Source organism: Heteronotia binoei, chromosome 11 (genome assembly GCF_032191835.1).
Source record: "Heteronotia binoei isolate CCM8104 ecotype False Entrance Well chromosome 11, APGP_CSIRO_Hbin_v1, whole genome shotgun sequence".
NCBI lineage: Eukaryota > Metazoa > Chordata > Lepidosauria > Squamata > Gekkonidae > Heteronotia > Heteronotia binoei.
This window is the reverse complement of record NC_083233.1, coordinates 13,520,069-13,532,013: the sequence shown is the minus strand read 5'-3', so window position 1 is coordinate 13,532,013 and position 11,945 is coordinate 13,520,069.

Here is an 11,945-nt window from a genome sequence, read left to right as displayed (position 1 = left end):
CAACTCCCCAAACTCTTGTATTCTCATTAACAACAAAGGTGTAACTTGTAAAGGATTTTCATTTATAAACATTATATCATCTGCAAATGCTCTGTATTTATAGGTAAATCCTTTTATTTGTAGTCCTTCTAAATCTTTTTCTTCTTGAATCTGCATTAGTAAAATTTCAAGAGTCATTATAAACAGCAATGGCGAAAGCGGGCAGCCTTGTCTGGTACCTTTACTAATTTTCATTTCATCTGTAAGATCTGCGTTGATGCACAGCCTTGCACTTTGTTCAGAATATATTGCCTTTATCATTCTTATAAAACTTTCTCCAAGCTCCATTTTTTCCATCACTGCAAACATAAAGTCCCAATTTAAATTGTCAAATGCTTTTTCTGCATCCGCAAAGAATAGCGCTACTTCCTTTTCTGGATGTCTTTCATAATATTCTACAATATTTACAACAGTTCTAATATTGTCTCTTATTTGTCTTTTGGGAAGAAAACCGGCTTGGTCCTCTTTTATAAAATTTATCAAATATTGCTTAAGACGTTCTGCCAGAATTCTTGTAAATATTTTATAATCATTGTTCAAAAGTGAAATTGGTCTGTAATTTTTCACATTTGTAACATCTCTTTCTTCTTCCCTCACCTCTATTGCAGCCGTCGCTGCCAACACCTCACCACCGTTCCGACACCTCAGCACCGCTTCAACATCTCACCACCGCTCCGACACCTCAGTACTGCTCCGACATCTCACCACCGCTCTAACACCTCAGCACCGCTTCAACATCTCACCACCGCTCCGACACCTCAGCACTGCTCCGACACCTCAGCACTGCTCCGACATCTGACCACCGCTCCGACACCTCAGCACTGCTCTGACATCTCACCACCGCTCCGACACCTCAGCAGTGCTCCAGCACCTCAGTACTGCTCCGACATCTCACCACCGCTCCGACACCTCAGCAGTGCTCTGACACCTCCGCACTGCTCCGACATCTCACCACCGCTCCGACACCTCAGCGCTGCTTCAACACCACTGCTCCGACACCTCAGCACTGCTCCGACACCTTAGCACTGCTCCAACATCTCACCACCGCTCCGACACCTCAGCAGTGCTCCGACACCTCAGCAGTGCTCCGACATCTCACCACCGCTCCGACATCTCACCACCGCTCCGACACCTCAGCACCGCTCCAACACCTCAACACCACTCTGACACCGCACCACCGCTCCGACACCTCAGCACTGCTCCGACATCTCACCACAGCTCCGTTCCTTCCTTTGTTCTCAAAGCACCACTGAGCTGAGAAGAAAAATGCATCTCAACAAATGTTAAAACGTCTGGTTATCAATGACCATTTTCACACTCCTCCCCCTTTCTTTTTTCTGTACCCTTTTCCTAATTATATAATAAAAGTTATAGGAAGAATCGCTAAGTGCAGCTGCGGAGCCCTGTTGTCCTCATGGGCGAGTCCTGGGGGATTCTCTGCTGTGTGATTGGCTCTGGGGAAAACGGGGAGGAGTCCCAGGAGGATCTCAAAAGCACAGCCACAACAATCCCAAGCAAGCGGGGAGGGGGGTTGCAAGCTCTTGCAGGAAATGGGAAGGGAACACAAGAGAACTTGGGGGGGGGCTTCCTGAAACTGACCAGGGTTTGCAACAGACACGGCAGCAGCAAAGCCTTTTCTCCCCCGCCCAGCCCCTTCACTCAGGGCCTGGAGGATCCGCGGTGGAGCCAGAGGGATCAGTGTGGGGGGGGGGGAGTTACTCTCCTGCTCCAAAGATTTCCTGGTGCGTGTCCTAAAATAGCCTGGCGACCCCCCCCCCAGTCTTTTCAATGGGGCACACAGTGCAGTATTTTTAAAAAATTTACCATGGCACAGATATTATTTCCAGCAGAGAAAAATTCCCACCGACTGGTGATATATTTCTAAAGATTAAAGAAGCATTCCCTGCTTTTGAGCAGAGCTTTCTCCCTCCACATGGTGTTTGCCAGGCCTGTAATCGCAGTGGGAGGGGGGAGGGCTGTGGGAGCATTGCCCCCTGACTTCCAGGGGTTACTCTGGGGCACAGCCTACTCCCCCCCCCCTTTTTTTTTTGCCATGGCTGAGCCAATGAAGCAGGAGAGATGAGCAGGGCACAGGGCACTGCAACAGCAAAAGCAGCAGGCAGAAAGGAGGAAGGAAGGCGGAGGAGGGGGAGGGGGAGGAAGTTGCACGGCTGGAGGGGGAATGGATGGAGCTGCTGGCTGCAAAGTGCTGGGGAGGGAGAGAAGGAGGGGGAAGGAAACCCCCCTGTTTGCATGCAAAGTGCACTCCCTTCTTGGCTCCAAAGGCTTAGGGCTGGCTGCCTCAACTTGGCCACTTTCAGAGCCTCCAGCTTTTGCCTCTACCCAGAAAGCTTCTGAGAATCAGCAAGGCCTGCAGTGGATGGGAAAGGGGGCCCCTTGACTTTTTAAAAAGCCGCCCAACATTTCAGAGCCTGGCTACAGCCCTTGTTTTTGCTGCTGCTGCTGTCCGGCCAGGAAAGGGAGGGAAAGAAGTTTTCTTGGTTGACGATTAAGGGTGCAGAGAAGGGGGAGGATTACAGGAGAACGTTGTTGCCCTTTGCTACTGGTCACGCATGAGCCTGGAGGAAGTAGAGAAGGAGGGAAGCCGGACCCAACCTATCCGTGCTCAGTTTGCAGGTGGGAGAGAGGAAGAAACAGAAAAAGCAGCCCCGGGGAGGCTGGGTCCCGATCTTTTCTGGCAAAATGCACAGCCTTGGGACTGCATCCTGAGGGTCAAGTGCCTTGCCATGAATCATGCTTTAGTATTAGTTTGCTTGCTATGCTGTGCTTCCTTGCTGCTCTCGCTTCCTTATCTGTGTAACAACACCAAGATTCCTTTCCGCTGACCTGAGAAGTTACTAAGGAAACTCCAAGGCCAAAGTATTGATAGTGAGCACCTGTTTTGAGAAGAGACTGGACAGTTGGGGAGAGGAGGACCATTATCCTAAGTATATATAAAGGGGAGGGTCACTTGCTTGGCCCGCCAGTCTTAGCAAAACCCGTTTTGCTACCAGTATCATCAGTGACTAAATAAACTGCCATTTATCCAGAGGACTGTTTGTATTGCTTGAATTACTGGGGTCTTGAGTCACTGAGCTGCAGTGGGAGTAATAATGTTTTAAATGGATCATCAGCCCTGGCCCCAAAAACCCCTCATCTGGCTCAGTTTTTTCGAGGGAGGCTCCTCTGGGAGGGTTTTTTAGGGGGGGGGGAGAGTCAGATGGGCGGGAGGGGCAGAGAGCGCTGGGCTCACCTGCTGGGGAGATGGGAACAGATGAGAGAAGGCGACTATTACAGTGGCGTCCTAGCCCTACATTTTCATGGCTAAAAAAACACAAATGCGGAGTGGAGATTTCAACTCTTGATTTAGCATTCAAGCACTAGTCTCTGCAGCCAATTTTTTTAAAAGCAAGACTGGGGGGTTGTACAGCAGTGAAGGGGGGGGGGGATGGCCGAAGATGGACCAGTGGATGGAATGACTTTGAGGGGGGAGGGAGGGAGGCGTCAAGGGGAAGCAACAAGAGGAGGGAAATCCAATTAAATAATCCTGCTCCAAAAACTCGCCAGCTTGGAACCAGACTTATAAAAAGTTGCCCCAATAGTGCTCTCAGAAGACTTTGGGGGGGAGGGTGCCAATTGAAAGTGAAGGGAGCTTTCAAGGGAGAAAAAGAAATGTAGAAACATACCCCCCCCCTCTCTCTCTCTCTCAAACACACACACACACACACACCAAGTTTATGGATGCTGAAAGCAATGAGGAAACCGCAAGTGATAATAGGCCTTTGTTGGTCTTAAAGTACCACTGAACTGAAAGTGAGTTCTCACATCCGTTTATTAATTATTTGCTTTGTATGTTAATCTGTAGCTCCTCACAGGTCTTACCCGCTGCTTCAGCCCTGTGAATAGCAACAAAGAGTGCCGCCTGCTACACTTGCGAGTTCTCTGCTGCTACTAGAGGTTGACTGTGCAATAAAGTTGCCAAGTCCAATTCAAGAAATATCTGGGGACTCTGGTGGTGGAGCCAGGAGCAAGGGTCTGACAAGCATAACTGAACTCCAAAGGGAGTTCGGGGCATCACATTTAAAGGGATCACATACCTTTTAAATGCCTTCCCTTCCTTGGAAATAATGAAGGATAGGGGCACCTTCTTTGGGGGCTCATAGAATTAGCCCCCCGGTCTAATATTTTTTGAAACTTGGAAGGTCTTTTGAGGAGAGGCACTGGATGCTATGCTGCAAATTTGGTGCCTTTGCCTCAAAAAACAGCACCCCCCCCCCTCCGAGCCACATATACCCATGGATCAATTCTCTATTATCCTCTGTGGGAATCGGTCTCCATAGAGAATAATGGAGTGCCCAGCAGAAATTTCCCTCCCCCCCCTGCTTTCTGATGACCTTGAAGTGGGGGGAGGGCCTCCAAACCGGGGATCCCCTGCCCCCACCTGGGGATTGGCAACCCTACTGTGCAAATTCTTTTGCCTCCTCAGTACAAAGGGGGAGGGGTGGCAAGGTGTATTCGAATGCAGCTCTCGGCCAGCTGTGCGTTGCTCTGAGGAAATGTAAATTCCCAGCCAACAGCTAGTGCAGCCATGCAGCATGTGTGTGCTAGCCGCTGACAACAGCGCAGGGGTTTCCTCTGTTGCTTTTTAAGCAGGGAAAAAACCTTATCGAACCATGCAAGGTCTTCTTGGACTTGGTGAGTGTGTTTGAAAGCTACAGTTGCCAGGTCCCCTGCGGCCTTTTTTATTTCCAGAAGCCAAATAATGTACATCTGGAAGTATAAGGAAGGGCCAAGAACAGAATGCTGTGCTCTATCTAAGTCTGCTCCTGCAAAACTCAAAGGAAAGGACAGGATAGGTAAAAAGGTCAAGGTAGTCCCCTGTGCAAGCACCAGTCCTTTCCGACTCTGGGGTGATGTTGCTTTCGCAACGTTTTCACGGCAGACTTTTTATGGGGTGGTTTGCCATTGCCTTCAAGAGCCCCGTGTCGCAGAGTGTTAAAGCTGCAGTACTGCAGTCCTCCTAAGCTCTGCTCACGACCTGAGTTCGATCCCTGGCAGTAGCTGGGTTTTCAGGTAGCCGGCTTGAGGTTGACTCAGCCTCCCATTCTTCTGAGGTGGGTAAAATGAGTACCCGGCTTGCTGGGGGGAAACCGTAGATGACTGGGGAAGGCAATGACAAACCACTCCGTGAAAAGTCTGCCGTGAGAACGTTGTGAAAACAACATCACCCCAGAGTCGGAAACGACTGGTGCTTGCACAGGGGACTAACTAACTAACTGGAAACTAACTACTACTCTAGGGAAAACAACAAACGGCTATAATACAGAGGCTAGGGAAAAAGAGGGTAAAACCCGAAGCTCACCGACCGGGAACACGAGGAAACGCAGCTTCTTCGCGCAGCGGTCAGAAAGGAACTGGCGGGATTACCGCGATGGCGCCGGTGGGTATGCGCAATGGGACGCCTGTGCATGCCCAGTGGCGCCGACCGCGGAAAATTCCCGGGCTTTCTTACAGATACCGATCGGGGACCGGCGCAGGCACAGTATCCCAAGAGTGTGATGCACAGAGACCACGAAGAAGATCCTTTCCTTGCGATTGCCTTCCCCAGAAAGGATAGGTACCTGCCAGTTAATATTCCGTAGTATCTGATATTTCGAGACGGGGGTGCCTCAGAACATGGACGGCCTACTGAGTGATAGCGAACACCCACTCTTGGTGCTCTCGTCCACAAATCTGTCTGATCCGTTTTATAACTTCTTTCCAGTGATGATCCAGAAGCTATCAAATGGTGTGGTCCCCATACCTTCTCACCAAGGAACCTGCCTAAGGCAGCTTAAAAAGAAAATATAATAAAAACCATAAAATCATCATATAGATTATTAAAATCCGCCTATCAGACACAGCAGAGCCTAGAATAGGGGTGGCCAAACTGTGGCTCAGGAGCCACATGTGGCTCTTTCACACATATTGTGTGGCACTCGAAGTCCTCCCCACCCCATTGGCCAGCCTGGAGAAGGCATTTGTTTCTTTAAATCACTTCTGCCAGCAAAGCCAGCTGGCAGCTTGGAGAACACATTTTAAGTTAAAGTTGCCTTCCTCCCTCCCTCCTTGTCTTGTGGCTCTCAAACATCTGACATCTATCCCATGTGGCTCGTAGAGCCACCCCTGTGCTAGATATCTGAAATGCAAACCTCCTCATGACTTCATTTGCCATGCTTCACCAGAAACCCAGGGCAAAGCAATTGATGGACAGACCAAATGATGATCTTCTACTACCTTTGGGAGGGAAGGTTAGCAAAACACCACTAAAGAATAGCTGCTGCAGCTAAACTCTTCAAAACTAGATATTAACTAAAGTTGTTCATCTGTGGAATTTGTAATTTTTACCTTCCCCCCCTTGCAGGTCTCTGCATCTGTTCTCCTTTTCTCCTCCACTCTCTTTTCAAGGGGGGGGTTCAGTCCCCCTCTTGCAACTCTTTTCCTTCTTGAACTTGGGGACAGCAGCCAGCAAGGCTCTCAGGCTCCAGCAGTTCATGTGCTGAGGGAGTCTCCGGTGCAGGAAGGTCATGCCCAGGGCTTTCTGGTTTTGGTAGCAGGAACTCCTTTGCATATTAGCCCCCCCCCCTGCTGTAGTCAGTCCTCCTGGAGCTGACAGGGCTCTAAGTGCAGCACCTACTGTGAGCTCCAGGCGGATTGGCTACATTAGGGTGCGTGTGGCCTAATATGCAAAGAAGAAGAAGATATTGGATTTACATCCTGCCCTCCACTCCAAACAGTCTCAGAGCGGCTCACAATCTCCTTTACCTTCCTCCCTTACAACAGACACCCTGTGAGGTGGATGCGGCTGGAGAGGGCTCTCACAGCAGCTCCCCTTCAAGGACAGAGTCTCAGAGCGGCCTACAATCTCCTTTCCCTTCCTCCCTCACAACAGACACCCTGTGAGGTGGATGCAGCTGGAGAGGGCTCTCACAGCAGCTGCCCTTTCAAGGACAGAGTCTCAGAGTGGCCTACAATCTCCTTTCCCTTCCTCCCTCACAACAGACACCCTGTGAGGTGGGTGGGGCTGAAGAGGGCTCTCACAGCAGCTGCCCTTTCAAGGACAGAGTCTCAGAGTGGCCTACAATCTCCTTTCCCTTCCTCCCCCACAACAGACACCCTGTGAGGTGGGTGGGGCTGAAGAGGGCTCTCACAGCAGCTGCCCTTTCAAGGACAGAGTCTCAGAGTGGCCTACAATCTCCTTTCCCTTCCTCCCTCACAACTGACACCCTGTGAGGTGGGTGGGCCTGGAGAGGGCTCTCACAGCAGCTGCCCTTTCAAGGACAGAGTCTCAGAGCGGCCCACAATCTCCTTTCCCTTCCTCCCTCACAACAGGCACCCTGTGAGGTGGGTGGGGCTGAAGAGGGCTCTCACAGAAGCTTCCCTTTCAAGGACAGAGTCTCAGTGTCAAGACGTGGAACTTCAAACAGAGACGGATCATATTGTTGCAAAATTAATCCATTTATTTGAGAACAAACAGTCGAGTAAGGAGCCAAGTTGAGTTTGATAACTCTCAAGGCTGAAGCCAGCCTTTTTGTGCATTTCAGAGGAAAGAAACAATACAGCATTTTCACACTCCCAGAGACAGTCGGCGCTTCCCATATCCCTTATCTCCTTCCCAGGAAGCTATTCACTGGTCACCTTGAATATGCTAACTTCAAAGGCCCCAGATGGTTTCTAGGCCGGGTGTGAAATTCTTCTCCTTGCGGTTACAGATTGCTCTGGGGAAGGATACATGTTACTGTTCTCACGGTTAGTAAAGCAGAGGTCACAACAGAGTACAATATGGCATTAGTAATGTCAAGCTATCCTACTATAGAATTCACGTTACTATAAGCAAGTTACACGTCTGACACTCAGAGCGGCCTACAATCTCCTTTCCCTTCCTCCCCCACAACAGACACCCTGTGAGGTGGGTGGGGCTGAGAGGGCTCTCCCAGCAGCTGCCCTTTCAAGGACAACCTCTGCCAGAGCTATGGCTGACCCAAGGCCACTCCAGCAGATACAAGTGGAGGAGTGGGGAATCAAACCCGGTTCTCCCAGATAAGAGTCCACACACTTAACCACTACACCAAACTGGCTCTCCTGGCAAGAGCTGGCAACAGCAAAAACAGCTGGGATGACAATTACGTTCTTCAAAGCTGTGATGAATCTAGGTGAGCACATGACGCCTCCTGAGCTTCTCTGTGATGTAAGAGGCTGCTAAAAAGAACAGCTGCTCCTATTGCTACTTCAAAGAACCACATTTTGAGGACAGAGAAAAAAGTTCCACCTCTCCTTCCCATGGCGTAGATGTAATCAGAATAAATTGCAAATTGGAGACAAACCCACCCAACAGTTTACAGCAGAGTTGAGTCTAACCGTGGCCTAATTTAAAGTCACACTGGATGCATATCTGGGTATATAGCAGGAGTGGCCAAACTTACTTAATGTAAAAGGCACATAGAATAAATGTGAAATGGTCGAGAGCTGCAAGACATGGACATCAGAGGTTTGAGAGCTGCAAGACAGGAAGGAAGGAAAATAGATGGTGAAGAGAGATGGAAAGAAAGCAACTTTAACTTTGCTTGGCAACATGATTTAAGGAGAGAAATACTTTTTCCAAGTTAGCTGATGGGGCTTTGGGGACTTTGAGAACCACACACTATGTGTGAAAGAGCCACGTGTGGCTCTTGAGCCACCGTTTGGCCACCCCTGGTCTATAGAGATGTTAATAGAAGAAAAGATCAGTAACAGAAAGCTGAGAAACGATATGATCCAGTCTATAACAGCTGCTGCCTCTAAAAGCAAGATTGCTTTTTGCATATCGGGTATTGCAGTGAATTCATCTCTTTGCATGCAACTAGTTAGCAGCTCAAATTGTAATAGGCCAATAATCTTTCCCTTTTAAGAGATGAGGAGTCTAGGTCTGTCTGGGACCCCTCCGCTGGGGCAGGCCATGCAAACCAACCTGCAAGTGCAGCATGTCAGAGTTTATTTAGGGCTTCTTCTAGGATGGGACGTCCTTGTTGGAACAGAGACAAGAAAGTAGGAGCACATTGCTCAGGCCAATGAAATCTCAACAGAAATGCCAGTAACTAAATGTACGGTTCTTGGGGATTTCTTTTCTGGATTTTGGCTGTGCGGAACTGAAGACAGAGCACTTTGAATACTTTGCCAAAGGCTTGATATTGATGACCTTCGCAAACTGGGCAAGGTGCTAGGGTTTGGATGCATGCCACTCCCTCCTTTTTAGAGGCTTTAGTGTAGCTTCATTGTGTTTGTTGTTTGGTGTAGTGGATAAGAGCCAGTTTGGTGTAGTGGTTAAGTGCATGGACTCTCATCCAGGAGAACCGGGTTTGATTCCCCACTCCTCCACTTGCACCTGCTAGCATGGCCTTGGGTCAGCCATAGCTCTGGCAGAGGTTGTCCTTGAAAGGGCAGCTGCTGTGAGAGCCCTCTCAGCCCCACCCACCACACAGGGTGTCTGTTGTGTGGTGGGGGGGGGGAGGAAGGAAGGGAAAGGAGATTGTGAGCTGCTCTGAGACTCTGAGATTTGGAGTGGAGGGTGGGATCTAAATCCAATATCATCATCGTCGTCATTTGTATACGTCAGGCACTGCAGGTCCCTCGGGTGAAACCAGAGCATAAAATGGAACGCACATCTGCGTCTTTCACTGCTTCTTCCCCAGAGATTCTCGGCTCAGTTCAGACATCAGGACCAAATTTCATTGTGGTTGTGACAGGCATGCACCTGGTAGCTTGTAGGCTTCCTGTACCTCCTTCCTTCTCTTAAAGTAGGGGTGGGGAACGTCAGGCCTGCAGGCCGTAAGATCACTTGGTCTGGCCCTTGGGGATTGCTGGGCCGAGCCACTCCCTCCCTCTCTTGTGGGCATTGTGAAGGGCTGCTGCTGGGGTATTTGGGTGCCTTTTAAGGTCTGCTGGGAGCAGCTGAAGGGAGGGCTGGCAGGAGTGGGGGGTGGAAGCCAGCTACCACCAGTTATCCCAGATGGTGTGGCCTAATATGCTAATGAGTGTGTGACCTATTATACTAATATTAGGGGATGTGGTCTAATATACCAGGACCTAGGCATTTGTCTAGGGCAGCAGGCCAGGGTGTGTGTGTGTGTGTGCTGAATTAGGCTCTCGCCACGTGACTTCAAATAGAAAAACAATTATTTGCATGTATTTTGCCGGTCTGAATTCTCCTTCGGCAGAGCACTGTTTTTTAATTGATATTTTGAAAGGTCCGCGAATGATGTTATAAATATCCAAATGGCCCTTGGCAGAAAAAAGGTTCTCCACCCGTCCTAAAGACTGAAGAGGAGTGAGTGGGACAAAATTCCAAGAGCGCAGGGCATATGCAGGCTAGGTCGCTGGGGGATGGGGGGGCGCAGAGGGGCTTAAGGGTCCATGGGAGTTGTCAGTAGCCTCCAACTGGAATTCTTGGATCTGTGTGAGGCTTTGCCAAGTAACACTCAGAAAGACTTCCACTATAGAAGCAGAGGTGAAGATTTAATGAAATGTTACTAGTTCAGACCTTCTCCAAATGTAAGCTATTGCCAGAAGTGAGAACGAAAGCCATAGACAAAATTGAGTAAATATGAAAACCTCCTAATACGTGACATGAAACAGTGCACAGAAAACACGCCTTCTCATTTCCTGCAAAGTGAAGGTCGTTCTCAATGTCTGCTGATGGAGGGGGGAAGAAAACATTCTCTGGCAATAAATAAATAAAGGAAATAAGAGTGGTCAAGCAAGCATGAAAAAACACGGCAGGAGACAATGTATGGGTCCTGACCAGTGTTCCCTCTAGGCTAGCTCACAGATTTTTGACCACCACAGACTTTTGTCTTCGCTCAGGAAGGATGGCCCCAGAACACAATAACTTATGCAGTAGCTCACAACTTTAATGAAATTTCCCAGATCCCAGAGGCCCCCTAGGGTGGAATGGGTGTGGAAGGGTGGGGTGTGTGAGAGTGCCGTACCATCGCTGTCCCCAGATAACAGCACGAGTGACCGTATTGTAGGCTCCTTTGTGCAAACAATAAAATGGGAGTAGAAAATGAGTCATGGACTTCTTATGGGTCTGCTTCTGTTAGGAACTTGAGTCCAACGGAAGCCATAGGAGAGGCACACAATTTTCGTCACTCCTAAGGACCACTTTTATCAGAAACGTCAATGGGCAGAGGGTGCAGCCCCCAGGAGACTCTCCTGCTTGCACTGAAAGAGGTGGCTCCAGACAACCCCCTCAACCTTACCCGGCTCAAGGATGCCACCAAGAGCACTTGGGGTTTCCATCAGAAGAAGCCATTCCTTTCCAATCCACATGGGCCCAATTCAATGGATGAGGCCAATAAACTGAAGCTCAATCCAGTCAAGACACTTGGCCAGCAGGTGCAAGTAGAGGAGAGGGGAATCAAACCCAGATCTCCTCCAGGGTATATAGCCCCTGCTATCTGCTCTAGCAATTTCCCCAGCTACGTCCACAGCAATCACATCAAAGTCAGGTGACTGTCTCCTACTCTATGTGGGGATGCCTTTGACAATGATTCCAAAACTTCCACTGGGTGAAAAAATGGCCACCAGGCTACTGTCAGAGGTTTGTTGCAGAGATCCCGTGTGTGTCCCCCTGTGCTGAAAGCTCTGCCCTGGCTCCCCATCTGTGCCCAGGCAGGATTCAAAGCCCTGGGTGGAGATCTTGCTACAGTCCCCCCCAAAGCACACACACTCACAAACGTCCCCCTGATAACAAAATGTCTCCAGACTCCCAAGCCAGACCTGGGTGTGATACAGAAAATGTATCATGTGGATTTAAAGCCCAGGGAAACGCAGGCCAGGGGGAGACATGGGCTTGGGCATTGTTGAGCCTGGTTGCTAAGTGACAGGGC